We start from the raw sequence: 14,208 nt of genomic DNA on the forward strand, positions 1-14,208 counted from the left end.
TATCGTCTCAAGGTGACGGATTTGTTGAGGAGCATTGCTTATGGGATTCGCTTTGCTATTTACTTGGATTTGCTTTGCATTAATTGGACTTGCTGATCAGGTAGGATAATCTACTCATTTTAACTATATTTGTTTGTGTTGGCTTGAGCATGTGACACGGTAATTGTTGACGATTTCCGTTATTGAGATTGATATGTTATTACGAGATAGATTATCGTTATTGGACTAAGCTATTATTGTGAATTGCTTGAGTATACTTATATTATATATTGTATGTTGAGATTTGGATTAAGAGGATATTGGACGGCCCCAGGCTGGTTCTGCAGACCATATCTCTGGTGGATAATGTGAATGGATATTGGACTGCCCCAGGCTTAGTCTCTGGTGGATAACGTGTGTGGTTAATTAGAAGGCCCCAGGCTTAGTCTCTGGTGGATAATGTGGATAGTTGATAATGGGATATGACATGTGGACTGTAGCGAGATTGAACTGTTGCTTTATTATTATGATGTATTTTATCCTACTCAACCTCGTGGTTGATAGTGTATTCGTGAACACCTGTGATGAACCATAATGGGGAGCAGATTTGACATGTACTAAAGATTAGATGACTTGGGAGCTTATGGGATGCGTGAGGACTTGGCCAGTATACCTAGACGTCAAGACCACATAGATTATTTAATCACTTTATTTATTTTCGCTGCGAGTTGTATTTAATTTTGTATTAAGTTTTAGTTTGGTTTAGTTGTAATAATAATGTGACTCATATTTGTGCACATTTAGTCCCCGAATTAACCTCGTTCCCATGCTTTCTAGCGATTATTAGGGTCATTTCTTATCTTTAGTTCCCCATTTTGCATATTCTTTGAGGTTTTGTGTCCTTGGTAGGAGAAGATGGATAGCCTTGCATTTATGGAGCAAAATGTTGCTAAATGGATCGCATCTAATGACCAAGCATCGAAGAGGAAACCAAGACTAAAGGCCTAAGCAAATAAAACAAGTGAGTTGGGCAATGATGAAAGATCCCCACGGCCCCAAGACAGTCCCCACGGATTGTTAGGAAGTTAAGAAAAGGAGAAGGAACCCTGTCCCAGGATCCGGGTGTTCCAAGGCTCGGCTCGAGCGGATCTTCTCACAGACCCGAGCATTCATCAAGCCAGGACACGCGTGTCCCTGAGGGTCTTGCAACCCAGCTCACTCGTGTCCCTGCGGGACTTGCAAATCGTCAACTTCTCTTAGGGTCTTAATCGTCATTTAAGCCCTTATTAACCCTAATTATTGTACTTAATTTTAGTATAAATACCCTATTGTACTACCTAGATTAGAAGCATCTTGTACCCATTTAATAATCATCTCTTAATCAAGTATTAATCTCTCTTAATTTAGTCTTAATCCAAGTTGTAATACACATTTCAATAGTAATTTCATCTTCATCTTTCCTTAATCTCTCAATTGTTCTTAGTTTTAGTTGGGTAATTAGAAGATTATTTGGGGTTTATTGGAGGATTGATACCTTCCATCAATCATCAAGTTTACTTCTATTATTCTTTGCTTTATTATTTGGATCATCTCAAGTAGGTATAATCCCTTTTACCTTTGCTTAATTATTGTTAATTACATAACATGTTCATCATGTTTTGCTTTGTTAGTATGATTGACAACCTTATTAGCATGTTAAACTTGATCATGAGTGAGTGGTCTCTTAAGCTAGGGTTAATGGGGAATTAGGAGAATCAATCATGGGATTAAATCTATGCTTAAATTAATATGCTTTCATAATTGAATGCTTGCTTGTTGTGATTTCAACCTATGCACATATTATGTTTGATGAAATGCTAGACTATAAAACCTTGCATTTTGTACCCATCTCTTATCTTTTCAATGAGGCTTGTAAGATATAAGCCAACTCAAGCCTTGTTAGACCATGCATAAAGTTGAATAGGAAGAGACTAAGTCGACTTGTAGGTGTTTTAAAGTCTTGATCGACTCGGCTCCGGGACCTAAATCCTCCTAGGAATTGTAAGATATACACTAACTCGATTCCATCACAACAATAAGTTGCTTGCATCTAGTTGAGAACATGTTTGTATGGATCTATTTCCATGATTCCCTTATGAATCCATGACGCCCTAGTGTCCTTAATCAATTGTTTACAAAACCCATTTAATTGCTTTACTTTGTTTTCTTAATTTACATTCATCTTTTTTATTAGTTTAGATTACATCTCATCTCAACCCAAATTTGTGACACCCTAAGATATAAACTACTTACAATTGAAATCCTAAATCGATACCCGTCCCTTGGGATCCGACCTATACTTACCACTCCACTAAAGAGTAGTTTGTAGAGTTAGAAATTTTGTTTTTGTTGATAGCTTTAACGACGAGCATAAAATAATATCGAACCAAAAATGACGCCGTTGTCGGGGACGGTGTTCAATTGATTTGATTTTTATTAATTGTTTTTAGTTGTATCTTTGTTCACCTTGGGGAAGTCAATATCCTCAAGGTTGTTCTAATTGTTTTCTAGTTGTTTGATATTTTGCATGACTAGGAGATCACAAGGTAATCCATTACCTATTGATCTTGAGATTGAGAGGACCTTAACCAACAATAGAAGAGTTGGTAGAGGTACTTCGAGAGTTGTGGGTATTGGAGAGATTGTGGACATTGAACCAAATAACATTGAGTTTGTCAACCCTTTTGCAAGAGAAGGAAAGGATAACCCAATTCCAAACCAACCATAAATTCAACCTATAATGCCAAAATTTTCATCACATTCTGTACCAACCGAGGAGAACTACCCAATGGTACTCCTACACCACCACATTTAACCGGTAATTTCATTGCCAAATCCGCATTCATACAATTAGTTGAAAGAAGTCAATTTGGAGGGATGCCTAGTGAGGATCCTCATTTACATATGGAGACTTTTTGTGACTATTGTGATGCAATTTCTCAAACCGGAGTTACTCAAGACCAAATTCGGTGGGTGTTGTTTCCTTTTTCCTTGATCGGAACCGCAAAGCCATGGTTGAAGAGCCTAGACAAGGCTACCCTTGGTATTGATTCATGTAAGAAGTTAGCCTTTGCCTTCTACAAGAAATTCTATCCTCCGGAGAAGACTAACATGTTGAGAGCCCAAATCACCGGGTTCAAGCAAAGGGATGAAGAATCATTATATGAAGCATGGGAGAGATTCAAGGACACTTGTCGCTCTTGTCCACACCATGGACTTAGTGGGTGGTTCCTTGTTCAACAGTTTTGGAACAGCTTATATGAAAAATCACGCAATGTGCTTAATATGGGATCTAATGGGAGGTTTACCAAAGTTGATGACAACCAAACATGGGCCAAAATCGAAGAGATGGCGATTCATAATTCCCAATATAGTAGGCCTCGAAAGGCTACTAGAGGAGGAAAGCATGAGGTAGATTCCGTCACACAATTGGGTGCTCAACTAAGTGCTCATATCGACACCATAAACTTGAAGTTTGAGAAGGCCATGGTGTAGATACCTCATTTCTGCACCCCTCGCAAACCACCCGGTGATGATTGGGCCGCATGTTTGGTACGCGGAACGATTTGTGACAGTTCGTAAGTTTATCGTCAAGTGATTGCTCAAACACTAATGTCTACCTCTTAGTTGTCATCTACGCGCCGATACGGTCGTTTTGACATTAATTAGAGTACATTTGGAGTCCGGGCCTAAAATCGTCTTCATTTTCTGATAACCGCTAAATCCCGAGTCAGAATGTTCTGGAATGTTCCGGATATTTCTATTCCATATTTTATAAATATTTCACAATCTTTAATCTTTGGTAAACAATTTCCCGTAATATTCATACAAAATATTAAGGAAAACCAAATTATCCCGTTATTCCATAAATTAAACACGGAAATCTTTCTTCCGCAGAAGGAAACCACCTGGGAACAGACGCAGCAGGTGCTGCGCCTCTTCCAAGAGACGCAGTAACTGCTGCGCCTCTACCAAGCTCCTTTTCTGCGTATTTTTTCGTATCTTTTTCATATCTTTTCGAGATTCACTTCCAAAGTCTCTCCGAAAACCCTATTCCTTCACGTGATTAGTATAAATAGGAGCCTTCGCTCCTCATATTTCTCACGCGAGTGTCCGCCCTTCTCTTCTCCCTTTGCATTCTAGACCTTTGTTCTTACTTTTTGGCGTCTACGTGCTTGAACATTCGACCACGTAAGCTCGGATCCTTCTGAGTACCAGCCTCGTTTGCATGACCGACCAATTTGACCCACTCCACAACTAATCAACTTAATTAATCTAATCGTTTTCCTCTTACGAGGGCACTTTCGTCTACATTCGAGTCGAGCATCGCTAATCGTAAACTTAGTTCATCTCGTTTCGTCAAACATGTAAGTCTGAGGGTGTAAATCTCTCTTTTATCATTGTTATCTACCTTTTTTGTATCACAAATGTAAGGTTTATGTCGAAAAACACCTCTTAAAACCGATGTTTTATCCATGTTTTATCGCTTAATTCCGTCTCATCCATGTTTTATCGCTTTTATGACCATCAATCATATGTAAATAACGTGTTAATCACTTCCATCCGAGTAAATATATTAATCGATCATTAAATTCACCAATTAATAATTAACGATTTGCAGTTCCGGCTTCACAGCCATAACTCACCCTTGGAACAGACGCAGCAACTGCTGCGCCTCTTCCAAAGGGCGCAGTCCTGCTGCGCCTGTTCCAGGTTGATTTCTGCCTCTGAACTTCCGTTCTGCCTTGACCTAGTTTAATTAGCTTACGTATGGTTAACTATTATCCGTATTATCACCTACTGATCTGTTCGTTAATTCTTTCTTTTATTCTTTTTCTCAAATTATCCGTTTTAAAGGTATTTTCGACATAAATCAATGAACCCAATAAAATTATTGTAATTTTCATTATTGTAATTTTATTTATTGTGTTTATCATATTTCTTGCATCATTTGTATGCCTTCACATGTAATTGAGCATTAAATCCTACTTCGACATTAATTGTATGCTAAATTACGTGTTAACCGACTTAGTCTAATCTTCACATGCTAGGATTAAAACTTGGATGTTGCATTGCATGCATATAATCGACGATATATCGAGTATAGATGATGTCCCTAATCATTAGTAGAGGCCGCTATCGAGGCGGGCGGGATTAGGTGTTCAATCAAAAGAGCTTCCTAATACGTACCCTCACCCCTTACTCCAGATCTCTGTGAACATCCGTGTTCATTGGCATCCACGAGAGTCATTCTATACATAGAATGCTAAGGGTAACGATTGCTTGGTGTTCATGTCTCTACTTTGTGTCTTGACATGGCACGAGGTATTCGAACGATTTCCAATTTTCCACAATAAATTGGTGGCGACTCCACAAAATGCAAACGCTTGTTCTTTACCAAGCGCCCCCGTGGGCCCATTGTCCACAGTTTGGCGACTCCGTTGGGGATAATACACTTACGTGTAGCCAAAAGGGTGAAACTTGAACGAGGTTAGGGAATAGTTTGTACAAGACAATTGTCGGTTTTCATAACTCGGTCTTCCTAGACCGTTTTATTCGGCCTTCTTAGGCCCAACCCAACCCATTTGACCAATCGTCCCGTCTAAACGGTCCTAATTCTTATTTGGGCCTAAGGATGGATAGCGATTGACGTCATCCATACCATGATGCTTACTCTTGTTTGTATCAAGGACCTTCACTACTTGAGGAAATGGACTAGGAATCGGCCTTACTCTTGTTTGGTACGAGCCTCTCCACAGACTTCGGGTTTGATTGTTCGGTATGGCAACCCACCCTTTAAACCAAAACCTTTTTAAATGCACTCAGCATCCCGTTATAATGCTTGTATAAATATTTGTACCTTACGTGATCACCATTTCTAAACGAAACCATGACGATTTTTGTAAAAATCAAAACCCATTTTTAAATGAAAATTTCGAAAAGGCCATTGATTAGCGCAAAACCCAGTCAAAACTCTGTCCGTTCGTCGAGTCAAATTTCGGGCCCAAGCCCATTTCAAAACCTCACTTCGAGTCCACTCCTACAACTACACTATAGTTGACCAGGATACACATTTTCAAAACTTTGTCTCTTCTTCAAAGCTCACTCAACACGAGTGGCACACACCCACTTCTCGAGTCAAAACATTTCTTCTCTTAGCAAGTGTGTTAGAATGGTAGATCGTGTTTTGATTCGTCATCGATCTCTTATCCAGTTTTCAAGATGCCCGAAACAAGTGACGCGAACTTCAACCAACTTCAAGATGGTAATGATCGAATCCTAGCCGCGCTAGCTCAAATCCAAGTTACCCAAGATCAAGTGTATGATCGCCTTGACACCATCGAGGGCCGGATCTACGCCGTAGAGGGAGGTTGCCTGCTCAAGAAAGTGAAGTAGTGGGTGACTTCGCGAGTGACCTTAAGGACAAAAACCCTCCCATAGGAATGACTGTTGCTGAGAAAAGACTCCAATACTTAGAGGAGCAATTGATGTATCTTAAAGGGGATGACATTTATAGGGAGAATAACCGCAAGTATGAGGCCTTAAATTCCAAATTGCCAACCAACTTCAACATGACGGATATCCCTAAATTCAAGGGGCACGAAAACCCTTTGAACCACATCCGGGCCTTTAAGGATTACATGTCTATCAAAGGCATTAAACTCGAGATGTTCTTAAGGATCTTTCCTTCATCTCTTGACACCATCCCAAAGCAATGGTTCTACTCTTTAGAACAGAAGAAGATCGCTACTTGGGAAGATGTCGCGATCGAGTTTGCTAAGCAACATGCGGATAATGCCGAGATCCAAGTTAACATGCGCACTCTAGAGGTTCTTACCCAAAATGACAAAGAATGATTCACCGACTTCCTAAGTAGGTGGAGGAAGACTAGTACCCAACTAGTTGAACGCTCGGATGAGGCTACCCTTGTGGAGAAGTTCGTGGACAATCTCAAACCTATCTATGCCAATCATTTGAGATACCAAAACATCAAAACTTTCAAGGACTTAACCGTACTAGGAACAAGGATTGAAGATGACATCCGTAAAGGGCTCTTGTCCAAAACGGTAGGTCGAGGATATCAAGGCTCAATAAGTCATTCATACGGCTCCACTAGCAAGACCGATGAGGTTAACCTTCTCGAGCCATCCAAGAAAAGTACCCCACCAAGGAAATTCACAAATCTTGGGGACACTTACTCCAACCCTCTTAAGAGGTTAATGAAACAAGGCAAACTCCAACCCATAGGACCTACTCCCGAACCCGAAAAGAAATCCAAATTCTGGGATGAGAACTCGTACTGTGAATACCATAGGGGAAAGGGGCATGACAGAGAAAAATGCTACAAATTGAAAAATGTGCTTCAAGACATGATCGAGGACGGTCGACTACCAATACCGTCGGGAGGTAAACCCAACAACACTCATAACCCTCTTGGGATTCTAGTGATCACAAGTGAAGAATCTACCTTAGATTGTTCACACCTCATTTCTCCAATTGAAGATGAGATCTACGCGATCGAGAATGAAGGGTTCTACTCTACCATCTCCCCTACCATTTCCGACTTCATCACATGGGCAAGGAGTGTAGATAGGCAAGTTTGGGAATTAGAAAATGTGGTGACAACTTTACATGACCCCAACGCAACACCTAAGGAGCATGTGCCACTAATCTTCTCTCAAAATGCTACTATGCAAGAAATAGTCGCCGTGGTTGATAAACTAGTCGACCAAATCACGCAATTAGAAGACGAAATCATGAGAATGAGGGAACTAGCTACAATCAATGGAGTATGGGCCGATGACGATGAAGACGAGTATCTCATTGAACACTCCCTAGTCAAAGAAATAGTCCAAAATGGTGAAGACCAAGATGTGGACCACCTAACTCGTTCGGGGCGTCCATATCAAAACACTACTCAAAACGGTCCAACTAACGTTGTCACACCAAATGATAACGAAGATGACTCCACTGATCATTTGCTCAAGCAATTACAGAAGACAAAGGCTGATCTTTCAGTCTGGCAACTAGTAGCAAGCTCATTCCCACATCGCCAAGCTTTACTGCAAGCCTTGGCCAAACTAAATATAGCACATAACTCCACACCCGAAGATGTAGTCAACTTGGTCTTCCAAGAATCACCAAAGCTAAGTAATCCTATTACTTTCTCAGATGAAGATTTGCCACCTTTTGGCGCAAGTCACAACTTGGCTCTTTACATCACTGTCATTTGTCTAAAGAAGAATGTGCCAATGACCTTGGTTGATGAGGGCTCCGCGGTCAACGTCATACCCCTCAAAACGGCATACAAATTAGGCATGAAAGAGTCGGATTGGACCCCTACCAATCAAGGTGTTCGCGCATATAATGGTACACGACGAAAGGTAGTAGGACTCGTTAACCTAACCATAGCCACAGGGCCAATCGAGCGAAAGGTTAACTTCCAAATAGTGGACATTGAAGCTTCCTTCAACATACTTCTAGGAAGACCTTGGATTCACGCTTCCAAAGCGGTGACATCCACCCTTCATCAAAAGATCAAGATCCCACTAAATGGCAAAGTGGTGACAATCACTTCGTCACCCATCAAGGCAATAATGGAAAAGAAGTCGAACAATCAAGTCCTTGCAGATCCAGTATATGAACTTGGGTGCTTCCAAAGCATAAGTGTCATAGAAAGCGAATTGGCACCCTTATACTACAATCCCTACTCCAACTTGGTGGTCAACCACATACTCAAATCCCAGGGATACTTCCCTGGAATGCCTTTAAACCCTATCCGAAGAAACACCTTCGCACCATACAAGGAAGGCAACTCAAGAAGAATACCACTTGGACTAGGGTATAAGCCCACTAAAGAGGAAGTTCTCGAGATGCTTGCTCAAGTTCAAAACCGTAAGTACGTAGGAGTCCAAATGCGACCATATCTCCCTACCCTAAATGGATACTTTGTTAAGGAAGGAAGTCTTGAACTCTTTCACGGATTTCCCGAGCCTTGGCATTATCTCTAAAGGAAGCTAGCCGGAATCGAGATCTTTCACGATTGCTACTTCATCCCTCCAGAAACGGTTCATACCGTCAAAACCCGTCAAGCACCTTGCTTAGACGAACAAGCTGTTAGTTTATTGTTTGGAGAAGATCGATTTGTTAGAGCTGCGCAGGAGGAGATCATTACCATGATACTTCAAGACGATCACTTCAACCCCACCGCGTTAATCACAGAAGCTAACGCGAGTCAGCAGAAAGGATGGAGAAAATCAATCAAGTGGACCAACAATCAAGGAAGACTCTTCAAGCTCACCACTGGTGAAGGAGAGATGTTCAAAGGAGAACCAGAAGACGATGAATTCGAGTCAGAGTCGGAGTTTAGAGAAGTCACTAAGGAGTCTCCTCCTGTCGTCATCCCCATTCCCTTTGTTTCTCCTAGCTTAGCCTCGAATAGTAACAGTAGTTCGGGAAATGTCCCAACAACTGTCCCTTTACCCTTGACCGACAGATCGATGGCTTCTTTGTTTCAACTTTTCTTAAACTTTAATATGAATAAATCAGGTTCTGCTTACTCTTTGTGTTATCTTGAGTGCAATTCTGTTTACAATGATACTGAGGATGACCAAGACCCAGACTCAATTGAAATACCTCCCTACGTAGCCAAAGAAATACTACAGGAAGGGGAAGGGGGACCAGTAATAGAAAACACCGAACCCATCAATGTAGGAACCGAACTAGAACCCCAAGAACTTAGGATAGGGACTACCTTGAGCTCTACCGAAAGGGCCGACTTCATAGACCTCCTACACGAGTTCAAAGACGTTTTCGCGTGGTCCTACAAAGACATGCCAGGGATCGACAGGGATATCGCCGAACATAGAATCCTAATTAAACCAGATTTCAAGCCTGTAAAACAGAAGCTTCGTCGAATGAGAACGGAATGGGCTCTCAAGATTAAGGAAGAAATCGATAAGCAATTCAAAGCCAGGTTCATCAAAGTTTCCGAGTATTCTGACTGGGTAGCCAACATAGTACCTGTACCCAAAAAGGATGGGAGAATCCGTGTTTATGTTGATTTTAGGGACTTAAACAAAGCAACTCCTAAAGATGACTTCCCTCTACCACACACCGACATATTGGTGGACAATACTGCAGACCACGCATTACTATCCTTCATGGATGGGTATGCAGATTATAACCAAATCAAGATGGCCATAGAAGACATGCATAAGACCGCCTTCGCCACCCAATGGGGAACCTATTGCTATACGGTAATGCTGTTTGGGTTAATCAATGCCGGGGCTACATATCAATGAACCGCAACCACACTCTTACATGACATGATGCACAAAGAAGTTGAGGTATACGTAGACGACATGATTGTCAAGTCCAAGGATAGAGAGGGGCATATTGCGAACCTTCGCAAATTTTTCGCAAGGCTACGAAAGTACAACATGAGGCTCAATCCTCAGAAGTGCGCATTCGGAGTAACATCTGGCAAAATCCTGGGATACGTCGTTAGCCAACGAGGTATAGAAATAGACCCTTCCAAGATCAAGGCTCTGATCGAAATGCCACAACCTCAAACGGAAAAAGAAGTCAGAGGATTCCTGGGAAAAGTGCAATATATAAGTCGATTCATATCGAAACTCACCATGATTTGTGAACCTATCTTCAAGAAGCTCAAGAAAACGGATCACACCATGTGGGATGATGACTGTCAAAAGGAATTTGACCGAATCAAGGAGATATTGGCTAAACCACCAGTGCTCATGCAACCTCAACGAGATCAACCTCTTGGTTTGTGCCTCACAGTAACCGAAACAGCCATGGGTGCCATCCTAGCTCAGACCGTAGGAAAGGAAGAAAGGGCTATCTACTACCTTAGTAAGAAGTTCTTGGAGTACGAGTGCAAACACTCATCACTCGAAAAGACATGTCTCGCTCTTGTGTGGGCAATGAAGAAGCTACGCCATTACATGCTTAGCTACTCCGTCAAAATATACTCCAAAATGGATCCAGTCAAATACCTCTTCGAAAAACCCGTTCTCAACGGACGCCTAGCAAGATGGACGTTGATGCTCTCATAGTTCGACCTCAAATACGTGCCTCTGAAAGTTATAAAAGGGCGCGCCGTTGCCGAATTCTTTGCCGAAAATCCCATCAATGATGCACAAACAATAGATACTTGGTCATTTCCAGATGAGGATATACTCTAAACTGATGTAGACTCCTGGGACCTTTACTTTGATGGAGCATCAAACTTAAGAGGATTTGGAATAGGAGTGTTGCTCATTTCTCCTGAAGGAGAGCATACACCAATCTCTGTCAAACTCGACTTCGAGATGACAAAGAATGCTGCAGAATACGAGGCTTGTCTCATTGGACTACAAGCGGCAGTGAGCTTAGGCATTAAAAACCTCCGAGTACATGGGGATTCATCCCTGATCATCAATCAAGTTACGGAATCTTGGAAAATCCGAAGCGAAAGCCTAGCACCTTATCAAGCCAGAATAGACCAAGTTGCCCAATTCTTTGATCACGACCTATCTACACCTACCTCGGAAAGAAAATCAATTTGCAGATGCTCTTGAAAAACTTGCATCTTTGATTAACATGCCAGATGACATGGTGGAAATGCCTTTATGCATCGAACGACGGTCAGAGCAAGCTTATGTCCACCAAATCACCGACGAAGAGGAAATCGCACAGGAACCCTGGTTCCAAGCAATCCTAAATTTCAAGCTCAACGGTACCTATCCACCGGATATGGACAAAAGGGGACAACGTGCTATACGCCTACTAGCTTCCCAATACGTTCTCAAGCAAGGAGAGTTATACAAGAGAACACCTCTTGGTGTAATCCTACGTTGCCTTGATCATTCACAGGCACGGAAAGTGATGGAAGAAGTCCACGATGGAGAATGCGGTCCTCACATGAGTGGGCCCATGATGGCAAAGAAAATCACACGTTTGGGGTATTATTGGACCACAATGGAATCCGATTGCATCAAATATGTAAGACATTGCCACAATTGCCAAATCTTCGGAAATGTACAACATGTCCCTCCTTCATTGCTCTATACGATGACATCTCCTTGGCCATTTTATGCCTGGGGAATTGATATAATCGGGAAGATAACCCCAGCCGGAACAGGAGGTCACTGCTTCATCGTAGTGGCAATCGACTATTTCACCAAATGGGTAGAAGCGGCTTCCTACACTAGTCTTACGGCCAAAAACGTGACAAAGTTCATACAAAACAACATCATCTGTCGATACAGTTGCCCACATGAGATCATTAGTGATAATGGATCACATTTCCAAGCTGAGACTGAGCAATTGCTAGCCAAGTACAAAATTAGGCATCACCACTCTTCGCCCTATAGACCACAGACTAATGGCGCGGTAGAGGCAGCAAACAAGAACGTTGTCACAATTCTCAAGAAAATGATTGACAACTATCGAGATTGGCCAAGCAAGATACCCTTCGCTTTGTGGGGATACCGCACATCTGTTAGGACGCCCACTGGGGCCACTCCTTTCTATTTGACCTACGGCATGGAAACTGTACAGCCAGTCGAGTTAGAAATACCATCCTTGCGTATCTTACTCGAGAGTCAAATCCCGGAAGCTGATTGAAAGAGGGATAGATATGAAGAACTCATCCTCCTGGATGAACGTAGGCTACGCGCCTTGCATAATGTCCAAACATATCAAGCATGTATCAAACGAGCCTTCAACAGAAGGGTTAAGCCAAGAAACATCAAGCAAGGAGACTTAGTACTCAAATCGGTTAGAGCTCTTTTACCTGTCGATCCACGGGGAAAATTCAAACCTAATTAGGCCGGGCCATTTCTAGTCAAGTCCATACTTCCAGGGGGTGCGGTTAGAATCACAGACCTAGATGGGAATGAGTTTTCCAACCCGACAAACCTCGACCAACTAAAACGGTATTATGCCTAGAATAGGAACAAAAACGCGCCTCGCGTAACCTCACGTGTCGCTCTTGTGGCACTAAATAAACGGCCCCTGGCCAAGCTGAAATAAGCTAATGTCACTCTGCTCTTGTATTTTGACAAATTTGTCATCCTCATATCATCGAATAAACTAAACTGCACCTTCAGAGTAAGCAAAAAGCTCATGCTTATTTTCTAAGTTCATTACAAGCTCTTGCTTAGAACAATTATTCTTTTACATTTACTCGAACTACGCGCAAGGGTTTGATTTCATTTTTCTAAATGAATACGTAGCCAATCCTTCACGGGATACAACCCATTATTTTAAAATGTAAATAGAAGGACATTTGCATTGCATTTGGAATTCGACATGAATAATAAATAGAAAATCACAACGGTTTCATAACCAATTAACCTTTTTTATTCCATTCATTTTCTAATAATAATACGCTACATAATAAAAATAAAAATAGGCTAGGATTCTAAAAACCCCACCTTTTTATTACAATAATAATAATAATAATAATAATAATAATAATAATAATAATAATAATAATAAATAATAATAATAAAGACTTGGGCTATTCCTCCATTTTCCCTTTGCCCTTGTCATTCTTGTCATACTTCTTGTCACGACCTCGAGCCGGACGCTCTTGCGCCACTTCGGACCTAAACACCAACGGTCTTTCTCGGGGCCTAGACTTCCCATTCTTGTCAATCACTTTATCCACGACAGGAGAGGGCTTCGGTTTCTTCGAAGGATGAACAACTCGAAACCCGGCTTCCTCCTCTCCCTCAGTCAGATGCTTCTCTTTCTCTTTTTCCACCTCGCGCACCTTGTAATCAACGGGCTCGCGCTTCCTCAATCTCTCGCGCTCTTCCGGAGTAGTAGCTTTCCTCCATCGCAGATAAGAATCCGACACCCACAAGGCACTAACAGAAGAGTTCAAGAACCATACATTTCTTTGAGCCCATTTAATGGCCCAATCCCTTCGACTCTCCGTAGTAAGTGCCACGACAGTCTGCGGGACAGTATCAAGCTTCGGGATTGTCTGCTTTAGTCCAACCTGTCTCATCAGCCTTTCCGGGAAGATGCATACCATGAATTCCAAGCCAGGAATGCGCACAGATCGAGTAGGATCCAAGGAAGACACTCCAGTGACAGATTTGTGGTGCCACCATGGTACAATCCACCTAATCAAGGGGCCATCATCACTCTTCAATTTATTCTCCCAATAATTGC

General features: G+C 41.8%; 1 non-coding gene across 1 annotated transcript; it reads right to left on the reverse strand.

The window, feature by feature from the left end:
• Nucleotides 1-3,129: 3,129 nt before the first annotated feature.
• On the reverse strand, nucleotides 3,130-3,236 carry LOC141603517 (small nucleolar RNA R71). Its single transcript, XR_012525388.1, has one exon. It is a non-coding gene; the product is annotated as a small nucleolar RNA R71 (small nucleolar RNA).
• Nucleotides 3,237-14,208: the final 10,972 nt, after the last annotated feature.

Source organism: Silene latifolia, chromosome 9 (genome assembly GCF_048544455.1).
Source record: "Silene latifolia isolate original U9 population chromosome 9, ASM4854445v1, whole genome shotgun sequence".
Taxonomy (NCBI): Eukaryota; Viridiplantae; Streptophyta; class Magnoliopsida; order Caryophyllales; family Caryophyllaceae; genus Silene; species Silene latifolia.